At 41.3% G+C, this 12,305-nt stretch overlaps 1 protein-coding gene across 1 annotated transcript in view; it reads right to left on the bottom strand.

The window, feature by feature from the left end:
- Positions 1–12,305, bottom strand: part of EBAG9 (estrogen receptor binding site associated antigen 9) — a 651,930-nt gene that overhangs the window by 222,004 nt on the left and 417,621 nt on the right. The gene's annotated exons all lie outside the window — the stretch shown is intronic.

Raw genomic sequence — 12,305 nt, 5'->3', positions numbered from 1 at the left:
AGAGCATTTCTGGCTGACATCAAAGACTAAAACAATACTAATTTCATTAACTTTCGTCATATTTTGACTTGGGAATGGGGTCCATTCCCGTCATAGTATTAGAAACCCAAAAGATTTGGAGAAATTAAAAAGGCAAAAGCCATAAAAGTGATGTCCGCACGTACTATCCTCGGCTGATAAAAGACGAAATTCCAGATCCAATGTAGTCAAAAAGTTTAAAAAAAAAGATGAGTGCTTCACAATTCAAACAATTGCTTCTTCAGATCACAAAAAGACCAAAAAAACCACAGGTTTAAACACTCCCATCTTCTTCTTTCGGATTTTCCCGGTTAGGGGTCGCTACCTGTCCGCTCATGATTGGCAGTGGAGTTTTACAGTGTCGAGTTGCCAGCCCGGCGCCCCACCTTCCACAGAAGGCACACACACACACACACACACACACACACACACACACACACACACACACACACACACACACCTATGGCCAATTTAGAGTGTCCAATCCACCTGCAGCATGTCTTTGGGATGTGGGAGGAAACCGGAGCACCAGGAGGAAACCCACGCGACCACAGGGAGGACATGCAGACTCCGCACAGAAGGCACCCCAGCCGAGGATCGAACCGGAGAATCTCTTGCTGTGAGGCGACAATGCCAACCACTGCACCACCATGGCCGCCCTAGGTTTAAATACTCCATCAATTAACAATAATTAGTCATGTGATATATAAAACAATAGTAAATGTGCTCAGGAAGAGAGCTATTTAAAAAGACAACCACAGTAAAAAAAAAAAAACATCCTTCAGAAAAACATATGTATAAACAAGATACATAAAAACTGTTAAAAATTCTACAAAACACTCTAAATGACCTGAAAATCTAGATATATTTTTTATATATTATGTTAACTAATGTAGTATAAATATTATATAAAATTACTTTCTCAAACCCCTATTCCTTAATTCTGGTTTAAGGGAAACTACATCATTCAGACTGGAGCCTTTATGTGCTCTGAGTCTAAGAATCCATCTAGTTTCATTGCGTTCAATGTTATTAATAATATCACCTAATCTCATATCAGTCCTGGTAACCTCCAATACCTGAAAGGCAAATTTATGCGGATCCCCTTCCTGTGCTACATGTTTAGCAAGTGCACTGTATGCTAATCTTTTACTAATACAATATAAATGGTCTCTTATCCGTTCATGGAGATGTCTGTTGGTCTTGCCAACATAACATTTTCTACATGTCATACACTTAGCTAAATATACTACATTTTTGGTGTTACAATTTGCTTTAACATTAAGCATGAACTTATGCCCAGAGTCAGGATGTATAAAGCTCGGATTTTCATTTATACTAGTACAAAAATTACAAGCACCACATCTCTTAGTGCCTGTCAGTATATGGTTCATATCTTGCCCTTCATGTTTAGGGTAACATAGCTGTCTTCTTAAAGATTTTTTATTCCTGTAAACAAAAGAGGGCTTAGTTCCAAGAATTCCAGCTGTATTTTCACCAGTTTGCAAAACATGCCAATGTTTACTAACTATACCCTTAAAAACATTGACTTCACTACTGTATGTTAAATTAAAACAAAATTTTCTGTCTCTAGATCCGTGGTTTGAAACATTTCTTCTCTGGAGTGAGGAAAATTAAGGTTTACCAAGATTCTTCCTCTCCTTCCTAATTACTTAATTCGTTTTATGAATCTCAGTACTATCACAACCCCTATGTTCAAAATCTTTAATGAGTTTAACCAAGCTCTCTTTAAAATCTATATCATTAACTGTTAATCTTGAGGCACGTAACGTTTGTCCCTTCATAACATTGGAGAATATATGTCCCGGATGCATACTATCTCTATGCAGGTAAAAAGGTACATAACATTCTTTCCTATAAACATTTGTGAAAATACTGCCATCTTGTTTATCCCGCTGTACATCCAAATAATGTGAAAACTCAGAACAGTATTCAAAAGTAAACTTCAGGAAACTGACTCTTGTGTTCACATAATCAAAGAACTGTAAAAGTTCTGCCTCAGTTCCTTTCCATAAAAGGAAAAGATAGTCTACAAAATGACGAAAGAATGCTATATTCTTCCCTATTAGGCATTTAATATATTGGGATTCCCATTCTGCCATTACAAGGTTAGCATAGCTATTGGCACAAGGAGTGCCCACAGCTACGCCAGCCAATTGCAAATAATAATGGTGCTCAAAAATAAACACATTGTGTTCTAGAGTCATTTCCAGTAAAAAACATATAAGGTCAAGGTGTTGTGCACTGTACTCACTATTTCTTAAAACAAATGCTTTCATCATTTCTATCCCTACTGAATTGGGAATCATGGTGAATAGAGATACATCCATGGTAACAAAAAAAATCAAAATCACAAAACTCTGTAGAATTCAAATACATATAAAGCTGTTCAAGAAATTGTTTACTGTCTTTTAATATTAAGTAATGTTTGTCCAATATAGGTCTCAATTGTTTTGGTAGCTCAAGGCCGTGTTCCACAATGCCATGGCTAGTCTGCAGGGGGGTAGGAATGTGTACCCCCTGCTTGTTTATGTACCACATAACTGTGGTGTTGTCTGTCTTTACCAGTAGTTGTCCTGGATGAAGGTAGTCCTTGAAGGCTGTCAGAGCATTCTGTACAGCAAGCATTTCTTTTTGATTGTTATGTAGGTGCATTTGATTTGGGCTCCATTTGCCCTGATTGCACCTCCCTGTTGTTTTGGTGGCAGGCCTCTGCCCACCATAGGAACTCCAGGCGTAGGCAAGGTATGATAGGAATCATTGTTTCCAGGCTGTGACAATGTTGACTCCATACACTTTTTAAGTACCACTGAAGTTTCCTCATATGCAGTCTTGCATATGGAATTAGAAGAATGCAAGAAACCATGAACCCCAAGGCTTGCAGTATTTGTATTGCAGATAGCAGGGTTTTTGTGGTCACCTGTTTGAAGTAAGTCACCAAATGAATTTGCTTTTCTGGCGTGAGGAAAGCCATCTGGGCAGTTGTATTCAAGCTTGCACCCAGGAATGTAATTTTTTGAGAGGGTACCAGTTGTGATTTCTTTTCGTTTATGGTGTACCCTAGACAAGTTAGAACCCTTTTTACAAATGCCAGATGTTTTAAAAGTATGGCCTGGTTTTCTGCCTGAATTAGACAATCGTCCAGGTATGGATATATTTGAATATTTATTTGCCTGCAAAATGCAATTACTGGAGCCAGGCACTTTGTGAATACCCTGGGTGCAGTAGACAAGCCAAAGGGCAGTGCAGAGAACTGATAATGCAAGTAGCCTGCTTTGAAGCGTAGATATTTTCTGCAAGATTCCCTGATTGGGATATGCAGGTAAGCCTCTTAAATCTAGAGTTGCCAACCAGGCATCCTTGCCTAGCATAGGAAGTAACTGGTGAAGAGTCAACATCTTGAATTTTGGAATGTCCAGAAAGGTGTTTAAAGTAGACAGGTCCAGAATTGGACGCCATGATTCATCTTTTCTGGGTACCAGGAAAAGTATGGAATAGAAACCTTGTCCCTATTCCTCTTTCTGGTACTGGCTGAATAGCCCCCATGTTTAAGAGGGAAAGTACTTGTTTCTGAGCCTCTGCCCACTGATTTGGGGGCAGGTCTGGCCACCCGTATGGAGTTGGCAATGTGTGGAAATGAAATCTGTATCCTGGGACACTATCTTTAAAACCCATTTGTCCTGGGTTATAAGCTGCCAGTTTTTTTTGCATGAAGAGCAATTTTCCCCCCAAAGGGGCAGCTGTGAGGCAAGTGCTTGGTAATTTTAAAGGAAAGTCATTGAGACTGTTTACCATAGGGTGGTGTCTTGTTATTTCCAGATTTGGAAGTGGAAGCACCCCATTGCTTAGTTCTAAAAATCCATTGGGACTGAAACCTGGTGCTTTTGGTGTGTCTGAGTTTGGCTGGAGTGGATCTGGAAGGAGCTGGAAAGGACCAGTTCTTAGTAGGGCAGTGCCTACTAAATCTTGGAGGTTGCACTTGTAAGAAATCTTTCATAGTTTGCATAGATTTAGCTTTATCTACCATCTTTTTTAGAACTTCTTCAGCCTTATTGCCAAACAGACGATCCTGATGCAAAGGAGCATCCAACAATTTTGCTTTAACATGATCAGGCAAAGATTGCTCCTTAAGCCAAGCATGCCTTCTAAGCACAGACCCAGTAACAGCAGCCCTACAAGAGGCATCTAAAGAATCAAAACCACATTGCAAAGTATGTTTTCCAACTTGTTCAGCTGAATGCAATAAATCCTGCAAATCTATTTTCCACACAGTCAGAAATCAACATCATTTTCTGTTTAAGCAGTCTTATGATATGCTGTTGATATTTAAGCATATGAAATTGACAGTTTAAAGCCCTGATTGCCAAGGTTGCAGAAGTATAAACCTTTTTACCCGTCCCCATCTATTCAGTGCCCTGGAATCTCTATCAGAAGGGGTAGGATATTTAGCAGTAGATGCCTTAATGCCCTTGGGCCCCTGAGAAATGGTTTCTGGGTCCGCAACAGGATTTTTAAAAAGGAATTTGTGGGACTCAGGAACCCTGTAGTATCTGTCTGGTTTACTAGGAGCTGGAGGCAGGGAATCAGGGGCCATACTGGATTCCGAAAACACTTCATCAACAATGTCTAGTACAGGAGGTATAGCCAAAGGCCTATGCTGAGGAAGAAGGAAATCCCTAAGCCTCTTTTTGGATTCTGAAAATTCCTGACTTTCCCAGTGGAAATGCCCCCTTAAGGTATGTAAAGTTTCCCCAAAAGAAAAGTCCTCAAGGGGGGAAGCAGAGGGAATGGAATCCTCTGCATCAGAATTCTCATAAGTAGGTATGGACAAATCCAGGTCATTAGAAGAGTCAGAAGAAACAGAGTCCTGTTCAGAAGATTCATAGTCAAGCTCAGCCCTAGGTCTCTTAGAAGGAGGGGGGGGGGGTTTGACTACCACTGATTAGAGTAATTAAATCTTCAGCCATTTTGATAATTTGTTTTTTAGGCATAGGGCCCTGAACATGTGGCCTGGGCATCGGTTTTTTAGACATAGATTGAGATTTAGGCCTTAGTATTGAAGGTGGAGTTGGTTTAATATGCAAGTCTGTAGGCCTGAATACACCATCAGAAGCCAGTGCCTGCACAGCGGCTCCGGACCCATCCAAGGTAGAGACATCTGTGGGTTCCACAGGTGAAGCATCTCGTGGCATACCGGACTCCGAATGAGTCTCAGTAGAGGCCTGCGAATCAGAGGTAGCGGGTATCAGGGGTTGCGAAAGCGCCTCATTGAGTACCGGCGAACTGATGACTGGCTTAGGAGAAGCGTCGTCGACAGTTTTGGACCTCAATGGCCTGTCTCTGTCTTTTTCTTTGCATTTTTTTGGTATTCCGATAGTCAGATGGCTAACTGGCGTCACTTCTGGATAATTAAACCGAGAACCGAAATATTTAGAAGCAAAAATACACCGATGACGGATAGTGCGCTGATTAAATAAAGCACAAAACCGACAATAAGGTACGTCGTGGTCAGATCCTAGGCAAGGAATATAGTACAAATGAAAATCCTTATGAGGTATTTGCTTCCCACAAGTAATGCAATTATTAACTTTTACGGACATCGGTAAAGAGCAAGAAAAAGTTTCCCCAATGGGGTACTTAGCTTTTAGTTGAGGACTTTGGTTCTGAAACTCGAAAATGAAAATTTCAGGAGTCGGCCGACCAGCACTTGCAAACTGCTTCTGCTTCAGGCACCACACAGCAAGAAAGACTGATGTAATGGCGTCGGCTGCATGTTTTATACCCCTGATGACCTGACGTCATGGAAGAAGGGACAGCAACCGATGCAGGAACCAAGACTTTGTTAATCAGGCCGACTGCGGGCAAACTGCCAGCAGATTACCCAAATGTAATGACTGCAACTATGAAACACGAAGAACATCCACAGATCTAGAGACAGAAAATTTTGTTTTAATTTAACGTACAGTAGAGAAGTCAATGTTTTTAAGAATATAGTTAGTAAACATTGGCATGTTTTGCAAACTGATGAAAATACAGCTGGAATTCTTGGAACTAAGCCCTCTTTTGTTTATAGGAATAAAAAATCTTTAAGAAGACAGCTATGTTACCCTAAACATGAAGGGCAAGATATGAACCATATACTGACAGGCACGAAGAGATGTGGTGTTTGTAATTTTTGTACTAGTATAAATGAAGAACCGAACTTTATACATCCTGACTCTGGGCATAAGTTCATGCTTAATGTTAAAACAGATTGTAACACTAAAAATCTAGTATATTTAGCTAAGTGTATGACATGTAGAAAATTTTATGTTAGCAAGACCAACAGATGTCTCCGTGAACGGATAAGGACCATTTATATTGTATTAGTAAAAGATTAGAGTACAGTGCCACTTGCTAAACATGTAGCACAGGAAGGGGATCAGCATAAATTTGCTTTTCAGGTATTGGAGGTTACCAGGATTGACATGAGATTAGGTGATATTATAAACACTGAACGCAATGAAAATAGATGGATTCTTAGACTCAGAGCGCATAAAGGCTCCGGTCTAAATGATGTATTTCCCCTGAAACCAGAATTAAAGAACAGGGGTTTGAGAAAGTAATTTTATATAATATTTATACTACATTAGTTAACATAATATATAAAAATATATCTAGATTTTCAGGTCATTTAGTGTGTTGTAGAATTTTTTTAGTTTTTATGTATCGTGTTTATACATATTTTTTTATGAAGGATGTTTTTTGCTGTGGTTGTCTTTTTAAATAGCTCTCTTCCTGAGCACATTTACTATTGTTTTACATATCACATAACTAATTATTAATTGATGGAGTATTTAAACCTTTGGTTTTTTTGGTCTTTTTGTGATCTGAAGAAGCAATTGTTTGAATTGTGAAAGCGCTGATCTTTTTCATTAAACTTTTTGACTACATTGGATCTGGAATTTCGTCTTTTATCAGCCGTGGGACTGCACTTTTCCTGTTTTTTACCTGTTGATTGTTTGGTTTTGTGCAGCTAACCGTTGTGAGGTATTTATATTTTCTTGATGCAAGTTATGTGACAGACACCAGACAGAAAACCTCTTTCATTTAGATAAGTATGATTTCCTAATATTGGACTTCCTAGCCTCCTGCAGAGCTTTAAGAATGTCCTCAGAAAACAAGGTGTCTGAAAGGAATCAAAATCATATCGCCCACAAAGACAGTTGAAAAGCTGACAGGAGGGGATGGATAAGAGATCCTTTGTCTTGTATTAGAAGGTCCATCTTGTGATGTAACTTGTGATGACTGCCGTTGGCTAAATGCAGAAGAGGGAACCCATGCTGTCTTAGCCAAAAGGGAGTCACCAGTAAGATTTTTTGTTGCTCCTGCTGAATCTTGAACAGGACCTTGTGAATGAGAAGAAGGGTATGCCTAAAGAAACACCCCATTCCAAGAAAAAGACAGAGCATCCACCTTCCAAACCAGAGGATCTGGGATTCTGCCACAAAATAGAGGAAGTTGCCTATTCAGAGAGGAGGAAAATAGATCTACCTGAGGAGTACCCCACTGATGGGCAATGTCCAGGAACACATTCCTGTGATGCATCCATTTGTGGGATTGAGTCAAGGACCTGCTCACACTGTCTGCACCATGATTTTGACTGGAGGAGATGTACATTGCCTGAAGAGTCACAGGATACTGAACTATAAGTTTCCATGCCATGAGAGCTAGGCTGCACAGAAGATAAAATTTTGCTCCTCACCTATTTGTTTACAAACCAGAGTACTGTGGTGTTGTCTGTAAACAGTTTGAGAGGACCTGGAAGGAAAAGAGGATGAAAAGCCTGAAAGGCCAGAAGCGATTTCATCTCTTTGATGTTAATGTGCTCCTTTCTTTGGGAGGGTGACCAGACACCCTTGTAACTTCATGAAGCCGAAAGTTGCTTCCCAACCTACATCTGAAGCATCCATGACCAGCTCTTGAGTGGGAAGAGGAGGATGCAGAGGAAGACCTGGGTTCACACTCACCTGCCGAAAACACAGATGGAGTTCCTTTTTCAGACGAGGAAGGAGAGGAACCAAAGCCTCTAGGGGATGTGCATGCTGCATCCAGACCATCTTCAGGAACCACTGAAACTTCCTCATGTGAAGTTTGGCTAATGGTAACACTGGAATGGTGGATGCCATGAATCCCAGAAGTCTGAGAAGCTCCCTGACTTTGACACAGTGTAGAGGGAGGAGACTTTGGAAGAAAGAAATGAATGACTGAGCCTTTGGAGGGGGGAGAGAAGTCAACATAAGGTTTGTCTGAATCCTGCACCCCAGGAAAACCTGATCCTAAGAAGGGGTGAGAGATGACACTGTGAAATTTATGCTGAACCCCAGGCTTTGCAGAAGGGAAATAGTGAAGTGAAGGTTCTGCAACAAGGACTCCGGAGAAGATGCTTGAAGAAGAAGGTCATCTATGTAATGGAAAATCTGGATGCCTTGAAGCCTTCAAAAAGTAATTACAGGTGATAGGCATTTGGTGAATATCCTTGGGGCACTAGAAAGGCCAAAAGGCAAAGCAGAGAATTGAAAATGCATGGAAGACAGAGAAATGTAAACATTTCCTGTAAAGGAGATGAATGGGAATGTGAAGGTAGGCATCTTTGATATCCAGTGATGCTATAAATGCCTAAGGAAAACTGAGAGGAAAAAAGTCTGAAGGGACAGCATGTGGAAAGAAAGAACCTTCAAGAAGGTGTTGAGGTGAGAGAGGTCCAGAGTTGGTGTCCAGGGACAATCCTTTCTGGGCACTAGAAACATCCTGGAATAAAACTATCTTTCCTCTGTGGATGAGTGGAACCTCATGAATTCTTCCCTGATTCAACAATTCCTGAAGGACCTCTGGGAATAAATGCAGTTGTTCCGAGGGTGGTTGAGGAATGCGTATGAAGGGAGGAAGACAATTCCAGACCATGAAGTAACCTTTTTGAATAATTGAAATAACCCATGTGTCCTGAGTGATGTTTCCCCAAACAATAGCAGACACAGAGAAAGGCAAAGGGAAGTAGGAATAAGGCTGTGGCGAATGTGGCAGTCACAGACAACTTGGCTTGTCAGGAAAAAGCTGCTTCTTGGCAGGAGCAGACTGAAAGGTTTTAGGTGCAGGAGGTCTCCTACCACTCTTCTTAGTCTTAGATGGAGGACTGCAAACCTGTTTTCGGACAAAAACAGTCTTGGAAGGATAATTTCTGTGAAAATAAGGTAGAGGTGAGACAAAAATGTGTTTCAAATCCTGGAGCTCCTTAGCTTTCTCCTGCAAAGACTTAAACAAGTCAGCTGCAGCAGATCCAAACAAAGCTGAGTTATCCAGAGAAGCTTCCAGTAACTTAGCTTTAATATCATCTGGCAGTAGTTGAAGTCATAACCATGAAGAGCCTGATGCAGCTGCCTTAGAAGATGCTTCTGCTGCATCAACTTGCAACCTGAGAAGAAGCTTCTAGCTTCCCTACTGAATCAGGAAAGTCAGAAATGACTTGTGTGACCTGTGACAGAAGAGCCAAAGCATATCTGGCCATATGGGTCTGGTAATTAATAGCACAGAAAGCTAAAGTGGCAGAAGTGTAAACCTTCTTCCCTAGCCTTTCCAAAGTCCTGCTTTCCTTATCACAAGGGAGAACTGTAGTAGATGGCAGCAATCTGATCTGGAAGGTTTATCTGAAGCCACAGACACCACAGCAGGATTACCTGATGGACATCTAAAGACAGATTGCTATACTCTAGCACTTTGTAAAAGTGATCTGGCTTCTTAAGGGCCAGAGACCATGAATCTGGAGATTGTGATGCTGAGTTAAAAGCATCCAATAATGCAGGCAAAACTGGAGGAATAGCAGGAGGAGGAGAAGATGACTCCATTTGCAGTAGGTCTCGCCATTTCTTTTGCACATCACTAACTTGGGAACTGTTGCATCTAAAGAACTCTCTCATTTTGTAAATAGCTTCCCCAAAGGTAAGGTCTTCAATGGAAGAGTCAGTGCCATTAGACTCCACTTCCAGAGACGCATACTCCAAAGGAGAAGGATTCTGGGTGGAACAGGATTCATCATCTAAAGAAAAACCTACCTCAGAAGAATCCTGTTCCCTAATTCTCTTTTGTGGTGAAGATGTCCAAGACAGAGTGGGGATAGAGACACCAGATGGGGGCTTAAGGGCAATAACTCTGACGTTCACTTTGTGGATCTTTGGAAGAAGTGGAATTCTTTGTCTTTTGTTTCTTTTTAAGGTGCACATCTGCCTTACGGAAAGTGGATGGGCCCGACATTGGGCTACACTCCACAACTGTATTCAGGACTTCCTCCCTAACTAATATTTAAGAGATCCCCTTAGGGCCTTCTGAAATAATGAGTCTCACTTCCCCCTGCTCATCTGAACTGGATGTCTGCAGAGCCTCTGAGGATGTGCCTGTTGTCAGATCCATAGTGATCTCTGAACCGGTTCCAGCCAAGGAATCTGAAGCAAGGAACAGATGGTTCTCCAAGCCTTCACTGGTCTCAAGAGAGATGTCCACTGTAAAAGGCACAGCCAAAAAGACAGACCTAGGCTCTTTGGCCTTTCTATTCACTGTTAACTCAGCAGAAGACCCAGATGTACCCTGTACTGTGTCTTTCGTTAAGCATTTAAGACACTAGTTTTCAAGGTAAATTGCTAGAAAGGAAAGCCAACTACGTAAAGTTTTAAGCATGAAGGCCTGACAAATGGAACAAGTTTAATGGTTGTGAGTAAGCCCTAAGCAAAACAAGCACTGCTCATGACTTATCATTATGTGGAATTTGTCTCCCACACTGGCATTTGCCTTTCTTGGATGACATGAAAAAATAATCACAAAAACAGTAGCAAATAAGAAGATAAAGGGAAAAAAAAACGGGATGCTTATCTGAAATAGCTTGATACAGCAACAAATGACATGGGCGAGCAGAGAGATGGCTGAAGATGGCATTCGGACTGGCAGCAGAGAAGTTCTGAGATAGTATGTGCGAACGTCCACTTTTGGGCCTACATATGCAGACGGCATATGTGCGACGTCTCACGTACTAAGTAGTAAAAGGCTTTGGTATACTGACCAGACCCAGGTCGTCCTTAGCTGGGAATCCCTCATGTTATGAGTACTGCAACAGTAGAATAGAAGGATATCTATAATTCTCATTTATGGTAGCTGACTGAACAAAACTGGTAGGCTAATTTACAACTTTCCCAAGCTAAGAGGTAGGGAGGCATGAACCATGTTTAGTTCCAAATGTACATTTTACTACCGCAGTTTCTCCATCTTCTTTACACTGCTCATTATTTAATAAAGGGCTGTAGTGCTTTTATCCTATAATAAGTAATAATTTTCCAGCCTGCTGCCCTACATGTACCCAAATAACAGTATGTTAGGAATTGTACTAACTAGACCTGTTAAGAAACTGAAGTCCCAAATGGTTCATAGGTAAGTACTAGGCTATCGGCCTTGGGGCCTATATAAGCCTAGCCAAAAAGGTTCCCTGGCTTTCGCCACCCAAGAAAATTATTTTCCTGTGCCCCTGTCAAGCAGTGCCACAGAAGTGATCCCCGGGGTGAATTTTCTATTTTCCATCCAGTTGTCAAGGATTTTCTTAAAGAGGGCCAATGAGGAGCTTTTGCTTGACATGAATGGGTTGTTTGTTCCAGAGTATGGGAAGTCTCTGGGACAGGAATCTATCCCTCCAGCATGTTCTGTTTATTGTAGTGACAAGGTTTAGGTCTCTGGAGCGTCCGGTTTGGAGACAGTGGGATTTCTTTAAGTGTAGCATGTCCGAGTTTGCCATAGCTTGGTATGTTAGGCAGAGACCGCCTCTGAGCCTGCAATATGCGATGGAGTAAAGCTAGAGTTTTTTGAGACGGTCTGCTTATGGCATCTGTTTGAGGCCGGTAATCCACTTAGTGAGGTATTTCTGTGGCCTTTCCAATTGTTATAGGTGTCTTGTGAGATACATGCCAAATGGGGCACTGTACTCTATAATGGGTCTTATGAGGAATGAGTAGAGAGGAAGAGTGACCTCCTTTTTTCTAGAGGAGAACCTTTTTGTGATGAGGTGTGCCATGTAGAAGGATTTCCTGACTACTGTGGTGATGTGGTTATCAAAGGAGAGACTACTGTCCACCTGTGTCCTGAGGTCTCATTACACTTTGTGTTTAGTGAGCTACCGGCTATGTGGTAGTGGTAGTTCATGAGTACCGAGTTTTTCCCAAAGGGGATGACAATGCACTTCTTGGCATTGAGTT

Source organism: Protopterus annectens, chromosome 3.part1 (genome assembly GCF_019279795.1).
Source record: "Protopterus annectens isolate FY-2018-M chromosome 3.part1, PAN1.0, whole genome shotgun sequence".
Classification (NCBI taxonomy): domain Eukaryota; kingdom Metazoa; phylum Chordata; order Ceratodontiformes; family Protopteridae; genus Protopterus; species Protopterus annectens.
Note: the sequence above shows the minus strand (reverse complement) of the source record. Positions and strands in the feature narration are given on the sequence as shown.